Source organism: Manis javanica, chromosome 16 (assembly GCF_040802235.1).
Source record: "Manis javanica isolate MJ-LG chromosome 16, MJ_LKY, whole genome shotgun sequence".
Lineage (NCBI taxonomy): Eukaryota > Metazoa > Chordata > Mammalia > Pholidota > Manidae > Manis > Manis javanica.
In genome coordinates, this window is record NC_133171.1 from 64472106 (window position 1) to 64496762 (window position 24657).

At 37.8% G+C, this 24657-nt stretch overlaps 1 non-coding gene across 1 annotated transcript; it reads right to left on the reverse strand.

Moving 5' to 3' along the window:
• Positions 1–6640: 6640 nt before the first annotated feature.
• Positions 6641–6723, reverse strand: TRNAS-AGA (transfer RNA serine (anticodon AGA)). The gene has a single exon. It is a non-coding gene; the product is annotated as a tRNA-Ser (tRNA).
• Positions 6724–24657: the final 17934 nt, after the last annotated feature.

A 24657-nucleotide genomic window follows, 5' to 3' on the forward strand; every position in this document is an offset into this window, starting at 1 on the left:
TCATTAAGTGATACAATAAACAAGAAGACATCCACTGGAAAAAAAATCAGGCTTAAATTACACAGAATTCAGAATACTCATAGGGATTTAAGAGGAGTGCTGCTTTGTTTCTGCCTCCCTTTTTCATACTTCCTCACACAAGATGATATCACAAATCAAGGGCTTCTTTTCAGTGGATAGCTCAGAGTACATTTGAAAAGGAGCTGAAGATAGGTTTCAATCAACCTCTGATCAGCTGAGTTCCACTTCATTCGTCTGGAATATCTATGTCTCATTCTAGTGTCCCAAAAGTGTTTTGTGAGGAACCTGCACACTGTGAGCCTGCTGAAGAAAGAGAGAAATTCAGAGAAATGGTTTGACAGGATCTCAGCTTCAGGCCATGGATGCACTTAGGGCCTCCTAATTTATAAGATCGAGGTTAATGAATTATATGACAGCCAAAGGTGATATTTCAAAACAGTGTCATGCCTAAAATCAAAATTTGGTGATTTTATGTCTTATTATTTAAGTTAGAGATAGATTTTGGAGAGAATTCAAAATGCATGAGATTTCTTGATTGGCATGTGTGGTCTTCCACAGGTTTTGTGAGCTCTGTGGCATGGTTTCCACGATTTGATGTTTTGTGTAAGGGGGCATCCTTCTGTGAGACAGTTCATATGTTTAATTCTCTATACTTTGGGATTCTGAGTATAGGTAAAAGAAGGTAAGGATCTATTTCCTACTAACTTCATGACCATGAAATGGAAGTGAGAAGAACTTGCTATCTGCTTTTTTGTTATTTGGAAAAACACATAAAATACCAATGAGAGAAGAGATGAACTTCAGATTCGTATCTTCTGTTGCAAGCAGTTTCTCTGACATAGGCATCTGTTTCCCTACTGACAAAGCTACACTTACTACTGTACCATGGAGGAAAGCTTTACTAGAAATCACCTTGTTCACTTCCATGGTCCATGTATACTTCCAGTGTTCACAGATCAAAGCAGGCATATGTGTACTAAAAGCAAATGACTTTCAAGGTCTTGCCTAAGCCATGCTGCTAATTGTATTGCCAACCTTGTTTGTTATTTTTTCTTTCAAATTGTTGCTCCCCAGAATAAATCACCTTTTCTAATGATCAGGGCCCACAAACTGCCCCCTTACTGTGTTCTCATACTGTGTGTGGAAAATGGTAAATCCACACTTTCTTTCAAACAGCGTGTCCAATGCTCATCCACCTAGAAATGGCAGTTTTCATTTTTATTTGTGCATCTCACCTTCTTTATGCCAGTATGCTGCTGGCCACAAGTAGTTCCCCAAATTCTCCCTTCATGAGCTGTATTTTGTTGATGTTTGTAGACTATCCCTCCTAATATGCAATCATCTCCACAAGGACAAGGACTGTGCTTTTGTCGTGTTTACCTTTGTGTCTGAAAACCAAGGCAGCCCTTGGCCCATCACAATTTAATACTACTTGTAGAAAATGATTTTCATGGAGCTTCTAATTTAATGTTTAGCTGGCAGTAAGATCAGTATATTTCTTTACTTAAATCTTATGATTGTTTCAGTTCAAGTTCCTTCTCATCTGAATCCTTCCTTTTTCTTTCTAAATCTATTTTCTCACTTAGAACATCTCTTAGATAATCAGGAAGTGGCTGCCCACAGGGCCACTAGTTATTATTGGGTCTGAAGTGGCAGTTTATTTACTGAGGGAGGGGAAATCATATTTCTTACATTGCAAGCTCTAGTTTTTAAATTTCCACTGGAAAAATTCCCCCCGTGTTTTTCTTTGTCTGTACTCATGCGAGATATAGAATGTTTACTTGATTTACTAGATCATACATGTTTATATATTGGTTACAGAGAGCTCAGAGCCTGGTACAAAGGCCTGTCTTAAAGAAGGTGCTCACTATAAGTGTGTTGAATTGAATTAAGTTTAGAATTCACTATAAGCTGAAGGTAATGTTAAAAGTGATCCTTATATATTTTCTCCTTGAGGCTGCGGGGAGGAGTGGTTCAAATTCTTTGTTTGACATCAGCTTTTTAAAAATCCTACTAATCAGGCTGTCTTTCTACTGTCTCCCTCCAAATGGGCAACTGGACCATAGTGCCCTAAGGAGCTGTTAGGGAGAGGGGACAATGACAATTGCTTGTTAATCCAGTGGACTCTTTTCATTAAGTCACAGAGCACACAGTTCTCCATGCAGCACAGGATTTTACTGAATATTAACAGCAGGTTCAATACTTGGGAATATCTGCTTCCATAGTGTTAGAAATCTTCAATGCAATAAAATCAACTTTGTACCATGACTACGGAAGCTATCTTGATAAGTTCAAATTCTAATACCTGTGATTATTTTTTTTCAAAAGCCATTCGTCTCTCCCCACAGCCCTTCAAGTTGACAATCTAGAATTGATCCTTTCTCCAGCCTTCACCTTGTCATTGATATAGCAATAATGAAATCAGTCCTTGATGTATCTTCTACTGTTTCTTGTACCAAGGAAACTTTCTTACAACAGAGCTTTGAATAAGCAATAGGAGGCAAGAACATTGTTCTGAAGAAAGAACTATGTTCCAAATTATGTGAGAAAAGAACCCTTGATAAAGCCTGAAATGGAAGTATAGTATTTCAAGCTTTTATGCTCCCCATGGGGTGGAAGCATTTCTAGGAGTCTGGTGGCAAGCACTTTTTTCTTTCTGTAAGTTTAGAAAGACTCAGGTCTTGTTAACATTCCCTGCCACATGAAGATATGGCTGATTTGGGCATCACCTCTCCTGTCACAGTGATTATCTACATTCTTCTGCTTCCAACACAGGTTCTCCAACTCTACTTGTCTGTTCTGGTCTCTATGATATCTCCAGGTCCAAGAACAGATTCCAGATTATAGTAAACACTCAGTTACAAATATCTGCAAAGGGTTTTTTGTTTGTGGTTTTTGTTGTCTATTTATTTTGTTTTTGCTTTTGTTTTTCAGTCATGTAATGGAGCTCTGGGAATTCTCTTGTTGGAATTAGTGGGTTTAAAAAAATCATATTCCATATTTAAACTTGTCTGCAATCAATGAACTTAAACTTTGGATGCTTTTCATTAAACGTTTTGATTTTCAACAAACAGCGATACTGCACAATGTTTTCCTAGTCATCTTATAGAAGCATAGAATTTTTAGGATGAGCTAACTGAGACCATGACAGCAGGGAATAGTAACATCATTCCAAAGTATTGCTTTGTAAGTAACTGCCTTATTTGCTTGTTTTTCTAGTCTCTGCAGTCTTAGAGATTCAATATGGGACATGAAGGAAAGGGAAGGAAGGAAGGAAGGAAGGAAGGAAGGAAGGAAGGAAGGAAGGAAGGAAGGAAGGAAAGGAAAATGGAGGGAAGGGGAGGGGAGCCATTGCATGATTGTTCTTCACAAACAATCTAGGGTGGGTTAATTTGTTGGCATTCTCTCCAGGGAATATTAAATGAAAATCAGCTAAACTCCAAAACAGTGTGACTGATGTAACTGTAAGTAGATCTGCAAGTTGTACTTCTTATTTTTCTTCACTTAATGGATCCCCAGAAATTCTCTAATGGGGCAGCGATCCTCCAGGGTGGTGGATCATATCTGGTAAGCTTGAAATCAAAAGGAGAAACACAGGAAATTGAATCCTAGACCCACAGATTAAAAGTTTGCTGCTCCATGAAGTGAGCGGTCCATGAAGTGAGGCACTATAGGGATCTCTCCTAAGTCTTGGTGATTCCTTATTCTACCCAGAGCCTTTGGGCTCGGGGAGTCAGTGGCAGCTGAGCTCTTCTGTCTGAGTCGATCATGTTAATTTCTGCATTTTTGAGGACAAATAAGCAAAAGTGCAGGGTCAACATAGATCAAAGTCGGGATGGGCAAGTAGGGTGAGATTGATTTAGAGGGTTTATTACTGGAATTAAGTGCTTGAAGAGGGTCGTTTTACCTTCCCCGGAGTCAGGAGAAACACACCAGACCCGAATCATACGAAAATTTGTTGTGGGGCGAAATTTGGCCGTTTGAGGAAGGAGTAGTGTCAAGCTGACTATGAGAACTGAAGGTAAAGAATTTGCGTGAGGCCCTTAGGCATGTGATTGCAAGTCACGAAGTCCTTGATTCAAGTCTCACGTGTCCCCTCGTCCTCCCCTCACCAGAAAAACCGAGGTTGAAGTTACTTTTGTGGGTTGCTTCAGTCGGCGAGGACCATATCCCTCAATCCCCACTTCGCTCAAATATTGTGCTTTTTCCTTCTTTTTCCTGCTTTTCCACTCACGTACTCCTCCTTTCCTGCTCTCTCCTATGTCTTCTCTTTGTCCACCAGCTGTCCATCTCCTTTCTCGCCTCTCCTTTTTTTCCTTCTCTCTGATCCTTGTTTCTTCCCCTTCTCCCGCTGTTACGTAAAATTTCCCAATTGGACACTTTCTCCTCCATCTCCTTTCTAGGATAAGGTGTAAATAGCAGCAATCCACCGTCTGCCTCCACCCAACACGCAGAGATTTTCCCCATTATTCCAGGTCTTTCTCTAATACTCTTTTTCCACAGCTTGACTCCATCCCATTCAAAGACCGGAACGACCCGGCAGTCGAAGAAATACCGAGTGTGGCCATGGTTCCGCTAGGGCTTTGAATCATCATACGTGTTTGAGCACCTCTAAATGAGAGTTAAGCAAGCAGGGAGAAAGTAGGCAGTTGACGGGGAGTAGAAGTGAGGTTGAGGGCTGTTTTCCATTATTCTGTGAGCTTTGAACGTAGCTGGAGAAGCGAAAATGCGGAGAACGAGAGGTTAAGCAAGTATGGTTCCTAGGTTTTGTTTTCGTGGGGGGGTGGGGGTGGTCCGTTATTTATTCATGCATTAACTAAGATTGCGGCTTTGTGGGCGCGTTTGGATTGATGAATGAAGCAGAGAAGTCTCTCTTATGCCGGAGACCGTTAAACGTAATCCTAGCAGGAGATGGTTTCGATTCATCAACCTCTGGGTTATGGGGACCCGGCACGCTTCCACTGTGCAAGAGTCTATCATCCTTGAATCTTACTCACCGTGTTTCCCACCCTACAATCCACGTCATTTCCTGAATGTTACTGCTACACAACCTTTAGTTTGCTGCGTTCACAGATCTTCAATCCTTTCTTCACGAGGCTGCCGGTCATCCCCTTTGACTAGGGAGTAAAGATGGCTAAATGTCAGCTTTCCAGACCCAAATCGGATCAAGCCTTTTAAAGCTTTTCGTGCCTCGCGTTCTTCCTCAGCCAAAGCTCCTTTCCTAAGCATTCCTTCTTGGTTCTCGAACCCCACTACCTTTCTTCCCCCTTCTTCTAAGCATGCCCTACGATTTATCAGGCAAAAGTGGTCAATGTTGTCCTTTGTCAGATATGTCGTTGGCAAATATTTTCTCCCAATTTGAAGCTCTTTTTTTCAATCTCTTACTAGCGTTTTTTTTTTTTTTTTGCAGAGTAAGAGTTTTTTATTTTCATGAGGTTCAATTTATCAATTTTCTTGTTAAAATTGGGCTTTTGGTATCAAGTCAAATGACTTTGCCTGACCTTGGATTCTGAAGATCTTCTAAGTTATTTTCTAAAAGTTTACAGTTTTACATTTTACTTTTCAGTCTGCAATTCATTATAAGTTAATTTCTGTATACGGAATAAGGCTTGGGTCAATGTGGATTTTTGTTCTTGTTTTTGTTGTTGTACTTGCCTATGGATGCCCTAATTGCTCCACCTCCATTGGTTGAAAAGGCTATCCCTCCTCCTTTGAATTTTTTTTTCACTTTTGTCAAAAATGGGCATATTTACATGGGTCAATATATATTTTTTAAGAGAAAAAAATAATCAGAAAAACACTGTATATGTTACCATTCAGTTAAGAGTAAAGAGTGGACTGGGTATCATACATACAATTGTATTATATGTTATACAAAAACTCATTTCACTGTGGGCAGAAACTGAGAAACTAAAGCACATGGATAGAATAGAGATTTTATTCATTACATATACCTCAATATCACTTGAGCTTCATATCATTATTTTTATTTTTTAAATATTTTAAAAATTAAAATGCTTAATATAAAAGAAAATAAACGTTGTATCAGTTGATTACTGCTTTGTATTAGACTTGGATTTCCAGTCGTGTGGAAGCAAAAGGATGTTGCTGTGTTTGGATAGCATTTACTTCTGGCACTTACCCGGTAAACGGAGTTGCTCGAAGCAAGCATGGAATAACACATCGACCTCACACGGGCTGATGAAAATGAGTGTGTGAGAGATATAAGGGATGCAGTTGGTATGTGAGAAAGGAAATCCCTGAAAAGGTAACAATTCCATGGAGAAGCAAGCACTCCGATCAACTTTTATTCTTTTTGAAAGTGTTGCCTTCATGCAGGATTTTAACACCAAGATATCTCTGAAGCTTGGGCTCTTCTTGGTGGAAAAGAAAACATTCGTCAAACCTACTTGAAAATATGGTGATTCTGATTTTCCTGGCCAGCGTGAGGTAGCTCCATCGCAAGTGAGTTGATTTCATTACCATAAACACGGAAAACTTTGCCAGATGCACAGCATCATCAGGTGTCTTTTGGGCCTTGAAATTGTAGGATTTCAAATGTAGCCAAAAAGGTTTCCTTTTTCGCTAACTTCGGAGGAAATAATCACAACTGAAATACCGTAGTCGGCAGGATTCGAACCTGCGCGGGGGAAACCCCAATGGATTTCTAGTCCATCGCCTTAACCACTCGGCCACGACTACTTAGCAAAACCGCTGTGTAAAAGTAAATAATGTGCTGACATTTAGCTCTCTTTACGTGATCCTATTATGTATCAGAGTGTATTTGTAGTCAGTGTTTCCTATTCTTTTGTGTTATTTGGATAGCTATCACACTGTTGCACCATATCGGCAAATAACCCTATCCTCAAAACTGGGAAGACTCCTTATTCTGATAGGTAGTATTCCTGCTCTGTAAGCCTCTGATAAAGATCCATGATACATACCTACAACTGGGAACACGCTAAAACATTCACTGTAGAATTACATGTAATAGCAACTAAGAAAAAAAAACACAGTTAAAGATTATGTACATGAATAGATTTTAACTCTGCAAAGTTATACCAGACCTGGCTTCAATTTGCTGCTGTAGATAGAAATTGAATAGCTGAACACAAGGACTGAAGAGAGATTTTAGTTTTCACATATATACTTCAAAATAATTCAATTTTTTGCTATAATTATTTATCTATGTTTTCCTTTATCTTGTTTATATACCTAGAAGTGGAATAGTGGAATTGCTGGGTTATATGACAACTCTATGTTTAATTGTTTGAGCCATTGACAGACTCTTACAACATGGGTGCACCATTTTCATCCCCACCAGCAGTGTATGATGATTCTTATTTCACTGTATCCTTGTGAACATTTGTTGTTATGCAACATTATCATTAAAGCCATCCTGGTGGTCATGAAGTGGTATCTTATTGTGGTTTTGATTTGCATCTTCCAGAAGACTTAATGATATCAAGCATCTTTTCATGCATTTATTGGCCTCTTGTATATGTGTCTTGAAGAAATGTCTATGCATGTCCTTTGCACATTTTTAATGGGTTATTTGTCTTTTTCTTCAGTTGTAAGAGTTCTTTATATATATTCTAGATGCAAGTCCCTTATCAGATATATGCTTAGCAAAAGTTTTTTCAATTTTTAGGTATTTTTTTCACTTTCTTGATAGTGTCTTTTGAAGCACAACATTTTTTTATTTTGATTAAGTCTAACTTATCTTTTCTTTGTTGTTGCTTGTGCTTTGGTATCATATCTAAAAATTCATTTCCAAATCTGTAATGAAGATTTACCTCTGTTTCTTTCTAAGAATTTTATAATATTAGCTCTTTTATCATGTCTTTGATCCATTTTGAGTTAATTTATGTAAATTGTCTAAGGTAAGGGTCCAACATCATTCTTTTGCATGTGGGTATCTAGTTTTCCTCAGACCATTTGTTCCCCACTGAATGGTCTTATCACCCTTGTAAAAAATCAGTTCCCATAGACATATGGTTTTATTTTTGGACTCTCAGTTCTACCCCATTGATCTCTATGCTTATCCTTGTATTAGCACCACACAGTCTTGATTATCATTACCCCGTAGTTAGTTTTGAAATTGGAAGGTGTGAGTACTCTTACTTTTTTTCTTCCTTTTCAAATTATTCTGATTATCTTGGGTCTCTTTAAATTCCATGTAAATTTCAGAATCAACTCACCAATTTCTACAAATACGTTAGTTGGTATTGTAAGAGAGATTGCACCGAATCTATAGATTAGTTTGGGGTAGAATTGCCATCTTAATGATGTTAAGATGAAATCCACAAACATGTGATACCTTTCCAATTATTTAGATCTTCATTCATTTCCACAATGTTTTGCAGTTTTCAGGGTAATTTCATACTTATTTTGTTAAATGTATTCCTGAGTATTTTATTATTTTTGATGCTATTTTAAGTGGAAGTATTTACTGTTGACCCTTTTTTCCCTCCCTATGTAACATGATGAGGTTGTCTGAAGCCTCCCAGATGCAGATAGTAAGTGCTGAGAGATATCAGGGATAAAATTGCTTAATACAGCTTATGTAGACAAAAAACACAGAAAACCCAACAAGCACATACCAACTGCATCCCTTATATCTCTCACACACTCAAACAAAGCTGTGAAACACACAAGTTCTTTGAACTCCAGATGGCTGAGTTCAGAGACCAGGGTGTTAACCATTACAACATGGAACCACTTTGGTTAAAGAGCATCTTTGAAATGATTCATGATATGATAAAACCCCATTTATGAATAGATTTAATTTTATTGACTGGATATAGTAACACAAAGGTAACAAAACAAAGAGCATGGTTCCTGTCCTTGTGGTGATTAGTATCCATTAGGGAGGATACCTACAAACATGCAAATAAGTATAGCCCACACAGGGAGAGTTTGAAGAAACTGCTTAAAAATTACACCATATGGATATACAATTGGGAAATGACAGCCTCTTCAAGAGCTAGTGTTGGCAAAACTGGACAGATACTTGTAATAAAATGAAACTAGATTATTGTCTAACCCCATACACAAAAGTAGACTCAAAATGGATCAAAGACCTGAATGTAAATCATGAAACCATAAAACTCTTAGAAAAAAACATATGCAAAAATCTCTTGGACATAAACATAAACATAAACAACTTCTTTATGAACATATCTCCCTGGGTAAGGGAAACAAAAGCAAAAATGAACAAGTGGGACTATATCAAACTAATAAGCTTCTGTATAGCAAAGGACACCATCAGTAGAACAAAAAGGCATCCTACAGTATGGGAGAATATATTCATAAATGACATATTTGATAAAGTGTTGACATCCAAATTATATAAAGAGCTCCTGCATCTCAACAAACAAAGAACAAATAAGTCAATTACAAAATGGGCAGAGGAGCTGAAAAGACAGTTCTCCAAAAAAGAAATTCAGATGGTCAACAGGCACATGAAAAGATGCTCCACATCGCTAATCATCAGAGAAATGCAAATTAAAACCACAATGAGATATCATCTCACACCAGTAAGGATGGCCACCATCCAAAAGACAAACAACAACAAATGTTGGTGAGGATGTGGAGAAAGGGGAAACCCTCCTACACTGTTAGTGGGAATATAAATTAGTTCAACCATTGTGGAAAGCAGTATGGACGTTCCTCAAAAAACTAAAAATTGAAATACTATTTGATCCAGGAATTTACCCTAAGAATGCAGGAGCCCAGTTTCAAAAAGACATATTCACCCCTATGTTTATCACAGCACTATTTACAACAGCCAAGATATGGAAGCAACCTAAGTGTCCATCAGTAGATGCATGGATAAAGAAGATGTGGTACATATACACAGTGGAGTATTATTCATCCATAAGAAGAAAGCAAATCCTACCATTTGAAACAACATGGATGGAGCTAGAGGGTATTATGCTCAGTGAAATAAGCTAGGTGGAGAAAGACAAGTATCAAATGATTTCACTCATCTGTGAAGTATAAGAACAAATAAAAAAACTGAAGGAACAAAACAGCAGCAAAGTCACAGAACCCAATAATGGACTAACAGTTACCAAAGGGAAAGGGACTGGGGAAGATGGGTGGGAAGGGAGGGATAAGGGGGAAAAAGGGATATTACAATTAGCACACATACTGTAGCTTGGGGGTGGATACCGGGAAGGCAGTATAACACAAAGAGAAGTAGTGATTCTATAGCACCTTACTACGTTGATGGACAGTGACTGTAATGGGGTATGTAGTGGGGACTTGATAGTAGGGGGAGTCTAGTATCCATATTGTTGCTCATGTAATTGTACATTAATAATATAAAAAAAATGACAGCATAATGGCAGAGATGAAGTGGAAAGCATAAATAAAACTGCAATCTGTAATTCTTAGGTGAATGAGACTTGAAGACGCTGATTGGAAGAAAGTGCTGGTCCATGTCTTCATAGATGAGAGGTAACTAGTGGAACTATTGTTAAAGTAATGACTGTTTGTTCTCAGAAGCAACAAGATAGAGAAATTAACAACAAAAAAGAATCAGTCTGTCAATGCCTCGTGTCAACATGGATCAAGCAAGACTGTGAAAGTTATTTGCTTTAGGTGGACATGTGTCTGTTTTGGTCTGTGAACTTAAAAAATATACACGGACATCGCATTAAACACAGTGATTTCCAGTAAAACTTTCTTCTTGACACAGTGGTGAATCTGACTTTGCCATTGGGGAAGACTGATGTTGGGCTTATATGAAACAAATCTATTACAACGCTTAGAAGAAATATGTTTGGAGACTACGTATCTTTTCATAGCCATTTTATGCGTTTCACAAAACAACAAAATAGAGCTAACAAATTTTTCTTTTCATTCAATGGTCATGAAGTTAAGAAAAAGATTCTTAACGTATTTTTTAGCTCCAAATTCCATGTTATGTAAAATAAGCATAATCCTCTCTAACAGAGAGATGCCCACAAAACTAGCAATTATAGAAACCAGATCCAGGAGTTCACAAATACTGTTGGAGACCAGTGACACAAGCTGAGAACCCTCTGAATTTAACGATCTCCTTTATGTCATATAACCTAATTTTAACTAATAAGCTTCACCATTACTAAACTGTAATTAAGCACAAGTTACTAACGAAATATCTTTGAAATGTGACTGTATGAGTCATTAACCTCAGTTTTAGAAATTAGGAGGCCAAGGTGCATCCACGCTTGAAACTAAGATCCTAATCAAACCAGTTCTTTGGAGCTTCTCCTTTTTCAGAGGGCTTATGGGGTGTTAAGTACCTCACAGTACATATTCGGCTCACTAGAATGGGACTTATGTAGGTCCAACAGAGTGGAATGGAATCGTGTTCTTTTTAACCATAGATTATTGGAACCTCTACTTCAGCTCCTTTTCAATGCTTACTATAATATCTTCACTGAGAAATCCTTGATTTGTGATAGTCTCCCTTTTTTGTTGAAGAAGGGGGCATGCAAAAGGGAGACAGACAGATGCTAGACAACATTAGTTCTCTGAAATCTTACTGAATATTCTGAATTCTATGTTTTCCCTGAATGTTTATTGCAATTGCCACTTAAATATAACGTTGTGGTCCATTTCAGGGGCATAGATATCTTGTAAATAGCATTTTATTTAAGGCATTCTGTTGATTCTGAAAGACTAAGAGATGTAGCCAAGGGAAATAAAGAAAAATGATGGATTAACTGAACATCTGCTTTATTGGGAATTTTAGATAGTGTCAAGAAAATAAAAGAGACAGGTAAAAGAACACTGTAAAGGAACTTTATTTAGAAAGGACACAGCACCAGTTAGATTAATAAATGGGGTTAGTGTCTACTACTTCAGTTTAAATCATTTAAAGTGATTTAACTGATTAGCTCACCACCTGGGATTTGAGAATTAAAATATGACTAACACAGTCCGAACACATGCCAGCACGCAGAATGAATGATAAATACAGAAACAGCTTGATGAGATATATTGTACAAAGAGATATGGGAGCACTAATGTTATTGTTGCATTTCTTAAACAAGGTATGGCAAAGACACCGAGAGGAATGAGGGATGGACCTGAAGGCTTTTCACAGCAGGAGAAATAGGAAGACAGTCTCTAAGGATGCACAAGGTTTCAAGCGATGAACTGGGAATGAGAGACTCCAGCACTGGAGAAGTTAACAATCCATTTTTACAAACGAGAAATCCTACCATATCTTTAAGGGCAGCAATTCAGTCAGAGACGAACGACCCCTACTGCGGAAACAAATTTTTTAAATGCGGAGGTAGGCTGGCAGAGACTGATAAGTGAAAAAGGCACACGGGCTTCCTCGCCTCTCTCTGTCTTCCTAGAAATAATTCCTGCAATGTACTGACCGTATCCACGGTGCTGAAAAAGGCGCTGTTTGCCAAGCTCAGACAGGTGCTGGGACAAGAGCCCAGAGCTCTCTGGGCTTGCGTGGACACTGTGGAAGTTAAAGAAATAGCCACCGAAATAGCGAGTTTAGTTCATGGATTTTGCAGCTGCAATAGTTCCAAAAGCACTGAGAAGTGCGCGCCAAGGAGATTTGCGTCTTGGACTGTAGCCAGCTGTTTCCAGTGTAGACTGTCCCTTGGTTTCGAACTTCTACCCACCCAGTTTTATGCTCTCTGTGTACATCTGTGATGTCCAGTAATTTAGTCATTTGCCACATGTGATATTGAGCTTGTGGTCCCTATTAGGACGTGTTCTAGGAGCAAAATACACAACAGACTTTGGAGATTTTGTAAGAAAAAGTAACATCAAATATCTTTGTCAGGTTTTCAAATTGCTTTCATGTAGAATGACATCTTGGATATTTCGATTAAATAAAGTACATTATCAAAATTACTTATGCCTTTCTTTTTCTCATTTTTAATATGGCTACTAGAAAATTTTAAATTACATCTGTGGCTCACATATTTTTCGACTGAGAATATACTACTGCAAAAGACCTCTCTAAATATTAAAACAACCAAGGGAGGTAATGTGTGTCTCTACTTCCTTATTTACTGTTGCAATTGCTGCGGTTTTTGTAACACTGACCACCAGTGTGTCTTGTTTTAGGTTTTATTTTCCTTATCAGAAATAAAATCAGTTTTATTTTCCTTATCCTTATTTCAAAGTAAAGAGAGAACTCCTTTAGAACCCCAATAGAAGAATCCCAACAGTAAGAACTTGGGTACTCCAGAAAGCAAAATTCTTTGTAATGGTCAGACCTGGTTCAGAATCTCTGCTCCAGCTCCCAGAACCTAAGCTTGGTTTTCCATGAGCTCCTCCAGAAGGAAGCATCCAGAATGAGAGGAACTCTTGCTTATGCTATCAACATTCTTCTCTAAGGTATCTCCTTGAACAAATTTTTGTTTTTAAATTTTGTATTTGATGCCATGTGGTTCTCTTTCCTCAATTCTAAAATTAGAAATTATTTCCACAGAAGGACCTAAGCATTTCAGTAGCTTTGGCATTCTAGAATTCTATTAGTTTCTCAGAGTCAAAGAAACCAGTATGCTGGATGTGAGAGAGGAAGAGACAAGACATGGTGAGTTTTGCAAAGAAAGATCAAGTTCATCCTACATATGGCTTATACATATACATCCTATTATGGCTTAATTTCTTCAGTTGTGTACTGGTTTGCTTATCAATACCCAGGTCTTAGTAGACAAAGCCAAGTCATGTTCATCCAGCAGTAACTGCTCAGCAAAGACGACTTGTCACAGCTTAGATTCACCAACCCACCTGACTTTGTAACTCAATGTTTTTTATTATACATAATGCCTCCGAGGATACACATTAAAGAGGAAGGGATCTGTTATTCAATCAATGGATAGGATTAGCACTGTGTTTACGAAAAATTATTAGAAGCATTCTTAGATAAGTTGCACTAAAGTATGACAACTTTGCCCAGATCTCTGCAAGAAGGGTGAAGACCAGCTCTAAGTTGCCAAGGCAGTGATAGACTGAATTCTCCTATTAATTCCTAGAAAGTTACTTAATGGTGGCTAACATTCCTCCACACATTAACCCTTATTTGTTAATCATTTGTTACCATTGTTAATCACGGGATTTTTCATCTGAATTCTGTACCCAGAATGAGTCAAAACTTCACCTCATTTTTACTTCCTCTCTCTTCACCACTGTCCTGGATCCCAAAACAGGCCATCCCAGAATGATGTCATTGACCCTTTTGATTGAATTACAAAAAATATGGCTTAATTTATTCAATTGTGCATTGGTTTGCTTATCAATACCCAGTTTGGATTTGGAACTTGGTGATCCTACCTATGAGTTGTGGCTTTCACTTGCATTTGATCCAAAATTTCCTGGAATTTTTTTCTACATGAACAAGGACATATGAGACTGGAGAAGATCTGTGGAGATGCAAACACTCTCGCCAACTTTTCTTAGGAAAAGCTGCCTTCAAAGCAAGGCTTTAATTGCAGGAAACAGAAGGCATCGTGAAAGCCTTGGCGTTTTGGGGAGAAGAAAGCACCATTGGGACTGTGGTCAAATTATTTATTAAAAAATGATAAAAACGGAGAAAAGTAATGTTAATCTCATGCTGTTTGGGAAGTATATGTTTCTTACTGGCACTGATATGTAAAGACGGACTCTTCAAGAAGGTTTGGGGAACAGCTAAAATTCCAGCAGATTATCAGACTGGGTAAGGGCCAATTGGTTATCTAAGCAGTAGTTGCTATAGTCAGCAGGACTGAAACTGCTCAGAAAGAGCGTAATGGATTTCTGGTCCATCGTTTTAACCTCTCGGCCACAACTACATGGCAACTGCTTGTCTTCTTGACATACACAGCCTTGTTGACCTTCAACACTCTAAAAGGTGAAATCAAATTTTTGTCCTGCAAGTGTATTTGTTGTCAATGTTTCTTACTCTAACATCATTTAGAGAAGTACCATGATGTTGTGGCAAATCGGCAAGTTACACTTCCTCCTTGGATAGGAAGTACCCAGTATTCAGATGGTCTGATGGAAGGAGAAAAAACAGGAGACATCCCGAGAGACCAGCTTCAGCTCTGGTCAGCTTCTGATGGGGATCCATGACATATTCCCAACTACTGGGACATGCTCTAATATTGTTGCAGAAATATGAGTACAGCAATGATTTGAAAATTAGAAATGATCATCAATTTCTAAAATAAATTTTGGGACATCCATATAGTGGAAAGTCCTCAGCTGATATAAAAAAGGAGGCTCACTTCTATTTACTGATAGGGCATACATTGGTGTTTCTGTCTTGGCATACCTGGTTAAGATGAGAAAGAAAAAAAAACATTTATAACCATCACTAATACTGAGTAGAACTTATTTATAAAAGAAAAAAAAAGCAAGACAAAACCTCACTGTTAGGAGTTTCAAGTTTAAATTAAGTAAATTAAAAAAGTTACAGTAACATCCTTGGGTAAGTGGGACCAGTCCCCCTCATTTACCACAATAATATCAGGTCCTTAAACTGTTAGTATTTTATTGGAATGTCTTTCAAAGTATTTGAAGACTTATAGGCAGCAGGACACCAGCCTGAACAAAATCACCACAGAGGATCTCTAGTCCCCCACCTTGATCACTTAGCCACAGCCATAGCATGACACACACCAAGATAAAATAGTTGTGCTGAAGTTTAGTTCTCTTTATGAGCTTAAATTACACATCAAGGGGTATTTGTGGTAAATGTTTCTTATTCTTTGACATCGTTTAGATCGCTATCATGCTGTCTCATCAGTTCAGCAAGGAATATTTTATCCTCTGAACTGGAAGAACTTACTCTGATGGGTTGATGGAATGAAATGAAACAGGAGACATTCCAAGAGAGGAGCATTCTGCTCTGTCAACATCTGATGAGAATCCCTTAGATAAACCCAATACCTCTAACATTTACTGCAGAATTAGGTGTTGTAGCAGTGATTTGAAAAACCTGAAACGGCCATCAATTTTGAACTTTTAAAATAAACACTGGAATATCTATTAATGGAAGATTCTATAGCTAATCAAAGGAATGAGGAGCACTTCTACTTGGTGACAGAACATAAACTGGTATTTCAGTCCTGGCCTGAATAGTTTAGAATCTACTTATTACCACTCTGAGATTTTGGCATTATCTCCAAGAAAAAGACTTGATCCTTTCCCACTTGACAACTTGCCCTACTTTGGTCCCACTAAACAACTCTCCTTGTTATTCAAAATGGCAATAGGTTTTAATACTGTTTTATTTTATTTTTTAAGTAATTTCCCACCTAAATGTAAAATAGGTATTACCCAATAAGTGACTAATATCCAAAATATGTAAAGAACTCTCAAAACTCAACACCAAAACAAACAAAAAGCCCAAATAACCCAATTTAAAAATTGGCAGAGAACCTGAATAGACATTTTTGAAAAGAAATACAGATGGCCAAGAGGTACATGAAAAGATGTTCCACATCACTAATCATCATGCAAATGCAAGTCAAAATGAGATATCACCTCACACCAGTCAGAATTGTTACTATCCAAAAGACAAGAAATAACAAGTGTTGGCGAAGATATAGAGAACAGAGAACCCTTCTACATTGTTGATGGGAATGTCAACTGGTGTAGCCACTATGGAAAGCAGTATGGGGGTTCATCAAAAGACTACAAATAAAAATGCCATATAATCCAGCAATTCCACTTCTGGGAATTCACCTGAAGAAAACAAAATCACTGATTCAAAATGATATATATACTCCTATATTTATTGCCACATTATTTACAATAGCCAAGATATGGAAGCAACCAAAGCATCCACAAGGAGATGAATGGATAAAGAAGCGGTGGTTCATATATAGAATGGAATATTATTTATCCATAAAAAAGAAAGAAATCTTGCCATTTGCAACAACATGGATGGACCTAGAGGGTAATATGCTAAATAAGACAGGTAGAGAAAGACAAATACCATATGATTTCACTTATACTTGGAATCTAAGGAAACAAAACAAACAAAACCAGAAATAGGCTCATAGACAGTGAAAAGTGACTAGGGTTTGTGATGGGTTGGTGAAATATATAAAGGGGATAAAGAGATCCAAAATCTCAATTATAATATAAATTAGTCACAGGGATCAAAGTGTAGCATAGAGAATGTAGTCAATAACACTTTAATATCTTTCTGTGTTGACAAATACTAACTTCACTTATTGGGGTGAGCATTTAATAATATAGATTTAAAAAAATTAATGGAATTTTTAAAATTTGACAAAGCAAAACTTGATTACTAGGGGAAAACAAAAAGATGACCGCGAGTTCAGCAAGGGAAGTTCATTTTGGTAAAAATTATAACAACCATGTCAAATGCCTCTGTCCTGAATCCTGGAAACCCCACTTTCTACCAGTGCTCTCCTTACCTTCTCCTGCACTTTTCAGGGCCTGAAGTGCTTATGTGAGTTTCACAAAAAATTCCAGGAAATAAATAGCAGATTTCACTTAGTTTGGTTCCCAACCAGAACAACAAAAGATGAGAAGAAAATTTCCAGTGAGACTAAAGAAAAGATGAAAGACATGGAAGTAGAGAAGCCAGATCAGCATTGCTGAATACAGAATCATCTCACGTTGCTGTGTATTTGAGTGTTCGCAGTCACAGAAATCTCCAGTGTGGTTGCTGTCACTATGCGCCACCCCTCCCCAAGGAAAATGCCCATAGAATTGGATTTTCAGTATGATCAAAGGGGAGAAATTTAAGAGAAACAAGTGGGAGCTCAATGACTTGGCGGCTGTGTCTCAAAACCAGAATTCAACACACTGGCAAGGCTCCAGGGGAGATGGGACAAATGCTTTGGTAGAATGGATTTTAGAAACCTGGAGAGAGTGGGGATGACAGAAGTTGAAATGCCTGAGTTGCTGCTGTGGCAATGGTTCAGAAAGGGATTTAAAGACACAGGGCAGTTTACATGCTGGAATGGATATACTACATGAGGCTAGAAGATTTGCCAGAGGATATCCTCCACAGGAGCGCCCAGAGGATGTAATGTTTCAAGACCATCAGGAAAGGCACTAGAATCACTAGGGAGTTCAGAGGTAGCTTGTATCTGCAAGCCAGTATTCACTGAAGGAAAGATGGCCACAGAGCTTGGCTTATTAATGGCAATGAGAATGATGAGACTCTAAAGCAGTAGATGCCTGGTGGTAGTACTGAAGCACAAAAAGCCAAGAGTTTGTAATTACCATAGTGACCAGCAGAGTTGGAGGGTCAGCCAAGGGGACTTGACCTAAAGAGCTCTGGAGATATAGTTAATAGACTATAGTGTCCCTAACGGTCAAACAGGCAGTCAGGATATGTGCTGCATGATATATATAATCAAAATAAACAAGAGTGAAGGGGAGGCTGATAACACTTCCCCAGTCGGAAGTCATGATCTGTGACAAGTTACTGGACCTAAGCCTGACTCTTTTTTTAAAATTTTATAGACTCTTAGAAAGTTTTATATTAAAATTTTTTTATTTAGCTTTAGGATTTATTATTTTTGAATAGTCAGTAAATTTAAAAATATTTTTGTATATTCAGTAAAGTTAGAAATTCCACCTCTAGGGACTTCCACTTTCAGGAAGATAGTAGAAAAAACTGTAATTTCATCTCCACCCACAGCAGCAAAGCAAAGTGGGGAGCCTAGACTTCCATCCTTACCAGGCTGTAACAAGGTGCTCTCCTCCCAAACTCATTCCCTATACCCCATCTCACACACACAAAGTGTCTCAGAGAAAGAAAAGTAGGAAACTCAGACTTTCATTACCCAAGACTGTAAAAAGGCCCTCCCCCAGCAGATAAAAGAAGACCCTGTAGTGAGCCTGCACTACCACCCCCTACCTAGTACCTATTACCTTGCTCACTTGGTGTTATCACAAAAGGCCTAGTACAGAGAAGACTTTCATTATTGCTCAGCAATAAAAAGGACACACATACTCCTTGGTTATGGAGGTCACATGAGGAGCAATAATGAGGTATTCCTACTCTTCCAAGCCACGAAAGTGTCAGTAGAGGCCTAGGGGGAGCCAGGACTCCCTCTCTTGCAAAAATAAGAAGCCCTCACCTTGGGTATTAACAGAGACTTAGTGGAGAACCTGGAATTCTATTCCTACCTTGTAGTAAACAGAAGTTCCCCCTTCTCCTGTCAGAGCAGGGTTGGAGGAAGCCAGGTTAGACAGAAGGTTTAAGTAAGACCTAAAATCTCATAATATAATACCCCAAATGCCCAGAAATCGATTGAAAATCACTTGCCATGCCAAGAACCAGGAAGATCTCCAATTGAATGAAAAAATATACTCAATAGATCACAGCAGATTTATAGTATTCCCAGATATCCATGTCCTAATTTCCAGCTCTTGTGAATATGTTATTTTATATGGCAAAAGGGACATTGCAAATGTAATTAAAGGTTACATTTAATTAGATGGGGAGATTATTCTGAATAATTGGGGTTGGCCTGACCTAGTCACAAAAGTGCTTGAAAGTAGAAGAGGGAGGAAAAACAGTAGGCCAAACATGAGAAGGACTCAGCCCACCATGCCTGATTTTCAAGATGGAAGAAGGGGGCCATAAACCAAGGAATATGATGGCCTCTAGCTGCTGGAAACATCTTATAGTGAACAAGTAAATGGGAACTTTGGTCCTACAACTGCAAGGGACTGAATTCTGCTAATAATCAGTTGAGCAAGGCAACTGATTCTGCCTAAAACCTCTAGAAAGAAATGCAGGCCTCCTGACACCTTGATTCTAGCTTAGTGCCAAGGACACTATCAACAGAGTGTGAAAAAACAACCCACAGAATGTAAGAAAATATTCACAAATGATATATTTGATAGGGGTTTAATACCCAAACAATACCAAGTACACCCACAAAACTCAACAACTGGAAGACAACCTAATTTTTAAAGTGGGCAAACTACTTGAATAGACATTTCTCCAAAGAAGACCTACAAATGGATGATAAGCACAAGAAAAGATGTTCAACATCTGGTCATTAAAGGCAATACAAATAAAAATCTCAATTTGAAAGAATTACACTGAGTGAAAAGAGTTCTTCTCAGAAGGTTATATAATGTATGATTTCATTTACATAACATTCTTGAAAGAGATCCTAGAAATGGAAAACCAATCAGTGATTGATAGAGGTGAAAGAAAGAGTGGGGTTGGTAGGAAAGTAGATACGGCTATAAAAGGACATTGTAAGGGATCCTAGTGATGAGAGAAATGTTTTATTTTGACTTTATTTGGTCAATATCCTGGCTATTATTTTGAGGATCATTTGCAAGATGTCACTATTGGGGGGAACTGAGTCACAGGTACAGGGGACTTCTCTGTATTATTTCTTAGAAGTGTATATGAATTCACAATTATCTCAAAATAAAAACTTTAAACATGCCAGTATTCCATTATTATTATAGTTTCCTTTAGAGTGTTAATATTCATACATGAAAAAATCTAAAGGTGATCAACATCAGATGTACCAAAGTTTGGTTTCAGCCTTGAAGTCAACAAAACTTTGCTAATTGATTTTGCTCCATCCTCTTCCTTTATTAAGCAAAATGGCCAGGTGCTTGTTTCCATATCATTTTTGGCATCCTTACACCTAAGTTTAGTAAACAATCATGAGATTGTATTGTAAACCATCATATCTAATCAGTGTAAGACTATACAAGTGATGTGAACAAGACACATTATCCAGGTTTACTCTTATTGTCTAAATAGTCATTTTAAAACAATAAGAATCCTAGCTATTAAGCATAAAGTGAAAATCTCATGTGCTTTATGTATTGTAATACTATCAATTTGAAATATGAATGGTTTTTCACTATATCAGGGATAAATGCTTCAATAATTAGTAACTTGTGAAAAACTTAATTGTATGTATATTTTATGTAATAATAATTAAAAACTAAATTAAAACAAAGAAACTAATGTAAATACTAAGAGTTCTTCAGGTAGATAACTAGCAGTAGGAAGAACATCTTACACTTTTACTCACAACAAATGTTTATAAATATTTACATTATAAGGGAAAATATGGATGTGGTTATATCTTAAGCTTTTATTTCAAGAATATTTAAGAATAACTTTAAAAACTATTTTCTATTTTGGCTTTGAGTCTTTAAAGAAGTTCTGCTGAGAATTATTCCCATCTAGTCAAGTTAACTTAAAAACAAAATCTTTACTGTACTAAACTTTCATAAGGAAGAAAAACTCTGAAATTATGTAGTTTATCATTATAAATTTTCATTTACTCAAGTATAATAATGGTTAGAAACAAATGAGGTCAATCTTAGTTGAAAGAGAGCATTTTTTTTTTTGCCTAATTATGCAGGCAAGTGAAGAAAAATCTAGTAAATGACAGTAAGGCACAATAATATCAATATTTTAACTTTTGACTATTAAAAAATTTAAATTATAGTATGCCAAAATGTTAATATGTAATATAATACATTAAAATATAATGCTAATAATAATTAATTTTTTCAGTAAAGTTTCTTGGTTAGTTCTGTATCCTGGCATTTTATAGTCCTCATTTGAAAAGGTTATATTGTGTGGCTTTGGCTATGACCTTAGACAAACATCGATTTTACATTCACTGATAACTTGAATGAATTATGACTTCATTGAACTTTGCTTTTAATCTTTCATCATAATAAATAAGTCTAGTATAATTTGATCCTGATCACAATGTACCATTTCATACATTATTATTGTTTAATTCTATTTTGTTTCTACATGTCAAAAGTTAGTCATTACTAATGATATTGTTTTACTGCAAAAACCATTTATTTAGATATTCTCATGTATTTCTGAATGTTCCTGTTCTTTATAGCTTTTTAAAAAATTAATTAATTAATTAATTTTGTTCTCATTAATCTACAATTACATGAAGAATATTATGTTTACTAGGGTCCCCCATTCACCAAATCCCCCCACAAACCCCATTACAGTACTGTCCATCAGCATAGTAAGAAGCTGTAGAATCACTATTTGTCTTCTCTGTGTTGCAGAGCCCTACTCATGCTCCCCCCCATATTATACATGCTAATCGTAATGCCCCCTTTCTTTTTCTGCACCCTTATCCCTCCCTTCCCTCCCTTTCTCCCCAGTCCCTTTCCCTTTGGTAACTGTTAGTCCATTCTTAGGTTCTACGATTCTGCTGCTGTTTTGTTCCCTCAGTCTTTCTTCGTTCCTTTGGGTTTGAGGTGAGTCTCTTATAAGCAGCATAGAGATGAGTCTTGCTTTTTTATCCATTCTATTATTCTGTGTCTTTTGAATGGTGCATTCAGTCCATTTACATTTAGGGTGATTATTGAAAAGATATGTACTTATTGCCATTGCAGGCTTTAGATTCGTGGTTGCCAAAGGTTCTTTAGTATCTTACTAACTTAACTTGCTTATTGAGCTATTTTAAACACTGTCTGGTCATTCTTTATTTTTCTCCCTTCTTATTCCTCCTCCTCCGTTCTTTATATGTTGGTTGTTTAATTCTGTGCTCCTTTGTGCTTCCTTTAACTGCTTTTGTGGGTAGTTAATTTTATTTTTTGCCTTTAGTTAGTATTTGGTTGGTCTTCTTTCTTTGCTGTGATTTTATTTTCTCTGGTGACATCTATTTAGTCTTAGGAGTGCTCCTATCTAGAGCAGTCCCTCTAAAATATGCTGCATAGGTGCTTTGTGGGAGGCAAATTCCCTCAACTTTTGCTTGTCTGGGAATTGTTTAATCCCTCCTTCACATTTAAATGATAATCGTGCTGGATACAGTATTCTTGGTTCAAGGCCCTTCTCTTTCATTGCATTAAATATATCATGCCATTCTCTTCTGGCCTGAATTGTTTCTGTTGAGAAGTCTGATGATAGCCTGATGGGTTTCCCTTTTTAGGTTACCTTTTTCCTCTCTCTAGCTGCCTTTAAAACTCTTTCCTTGTCCTTGATCTTTGCCATTTTAATTATTATGTGTCTTGGTGTTGTCCTCCTTGGGTCCTTTCTGTTGGGAGTTCTGTACACTTCCACGGTCTGATCGATTATTTCCTCCCCCAGTTTGGGGAAGTTTTCAGCAATTATTTCTTCAACTACACTTTCTATCCCTTTCTCTCTCTTCTTCTGGTACCCCTATAATGCAGATATTGTTCCTTTTGGATTGGTCACACAGTTCTCTTAATATTGTTTCATTCCTGGAGATCTTTTTATCTCTCTCTGCATCAGCTTCTATGTGTTCCTGTTCTCTGGTTTCTATTCCATCAATGGCCTCTTGCATCTTATCCATTCTATTTATAAATCCTTCCAGAGATTGTATCATTTTTGTAATCTCCTTCTGGACCTCATCCCTTAGCTCTTGCATATTTCTCTGCAGCTCCATCATCATGGTTATGAGCTTTATTTTTAATTTTTTTTCAGGAAGACTGGTTAGGTCTATATCCTTCTCAGGGTTTGCCTCTGTGATCTTGGTCTGTATCAATTTCTTCTGCCTTTTCATGGCGATGGATATATTTGTGGGGAGCTGGCACATATGTTGGGTAAGAGAAAGTCCCTTCTTGGCCAGTTTGTGGCCTTCTTCTCCTGGGAGAACAGCAGCCTCTAGTGGTTTGTGCTGAGCAGCTGCATGCAGATGGGGCTTCTGATCTTGCCCAGCCACTATGGAGTTTAGCGCTGCAGTTTCTGTGGGTGTGGCCTGCCTCAGGCTGCTTCTCCAATATCGCGGAGCCGCGTCAGAGAGGGAACAAGCAGAAGGCTGTTTATTGTGGTGAGGGGCCTCCACGCTGCACTGCGGGGGTTTGGGTGCCCAGAGTTTCCTGTGATTCCCAGCTGCTGGGCTAAGTGTCCTGGGGCACTTCTGTCTAGCTGTGGGGTCCCTGTCCCTTTAAGACTTTCAAAAAGCACTCGCTTTTCTTTGTCCCGGGTGCACCGGCTGTGGGGACTGCTCACAGGTCTTAGTGTCCTGTTTCCCTAGTTTCCAGCACCCCATGCATACACTGTGTGTCTGCACTCTGGTGCAGATGGCTGGGGTTGGGTGTTTAGCAGTCCTGGGCTCCCTCTCCCTCCCCACTCTGACTCCTCTACTCCCACCAGGAGCTGGGGTGAGAGGCGCTCGGGTCCCACCAGGCCATGGCTTGTATCTTACCCCCTTTGTGAGGCACTGGGTTCTCGTGGGTGTGGATAGTCTGGCTGCTATCCTGTGTCTTCTGGTCTCTCTTTTAGAATTAGTTGTATTTGTTGTATTTTCAAAAATATATGTGGTTTTGGGAGATTTCCACTGCTCTACTCATGCTGCCATCTTGGTTCTCCCCCATCTTTATAGCTTTTTATACCCCATAGAGTCATCAATTCCAATTCCTTGTTCACTATTAGTCACTTTGGTCATATCTACTGTTCAAATTATGTATATGAGCTTTTACTATCACTGAATAAAACCATAAAGGTTTTACTATTTCTTTAAAAAGTGATCTTTTTCAAAATTTATTTCTTAATGATGATTCTTTTGTTTTCTGTGCTTAATAACTTTTCCTTAGAGTATTCTTTTTTTTACATTTTTCAACTTTATTTTGAAAAATTTCAAATAGGCAGAGTTGAAAGAATAGTATAAATAATATCCATTACCCTTTACCTCACCAATTTACTTT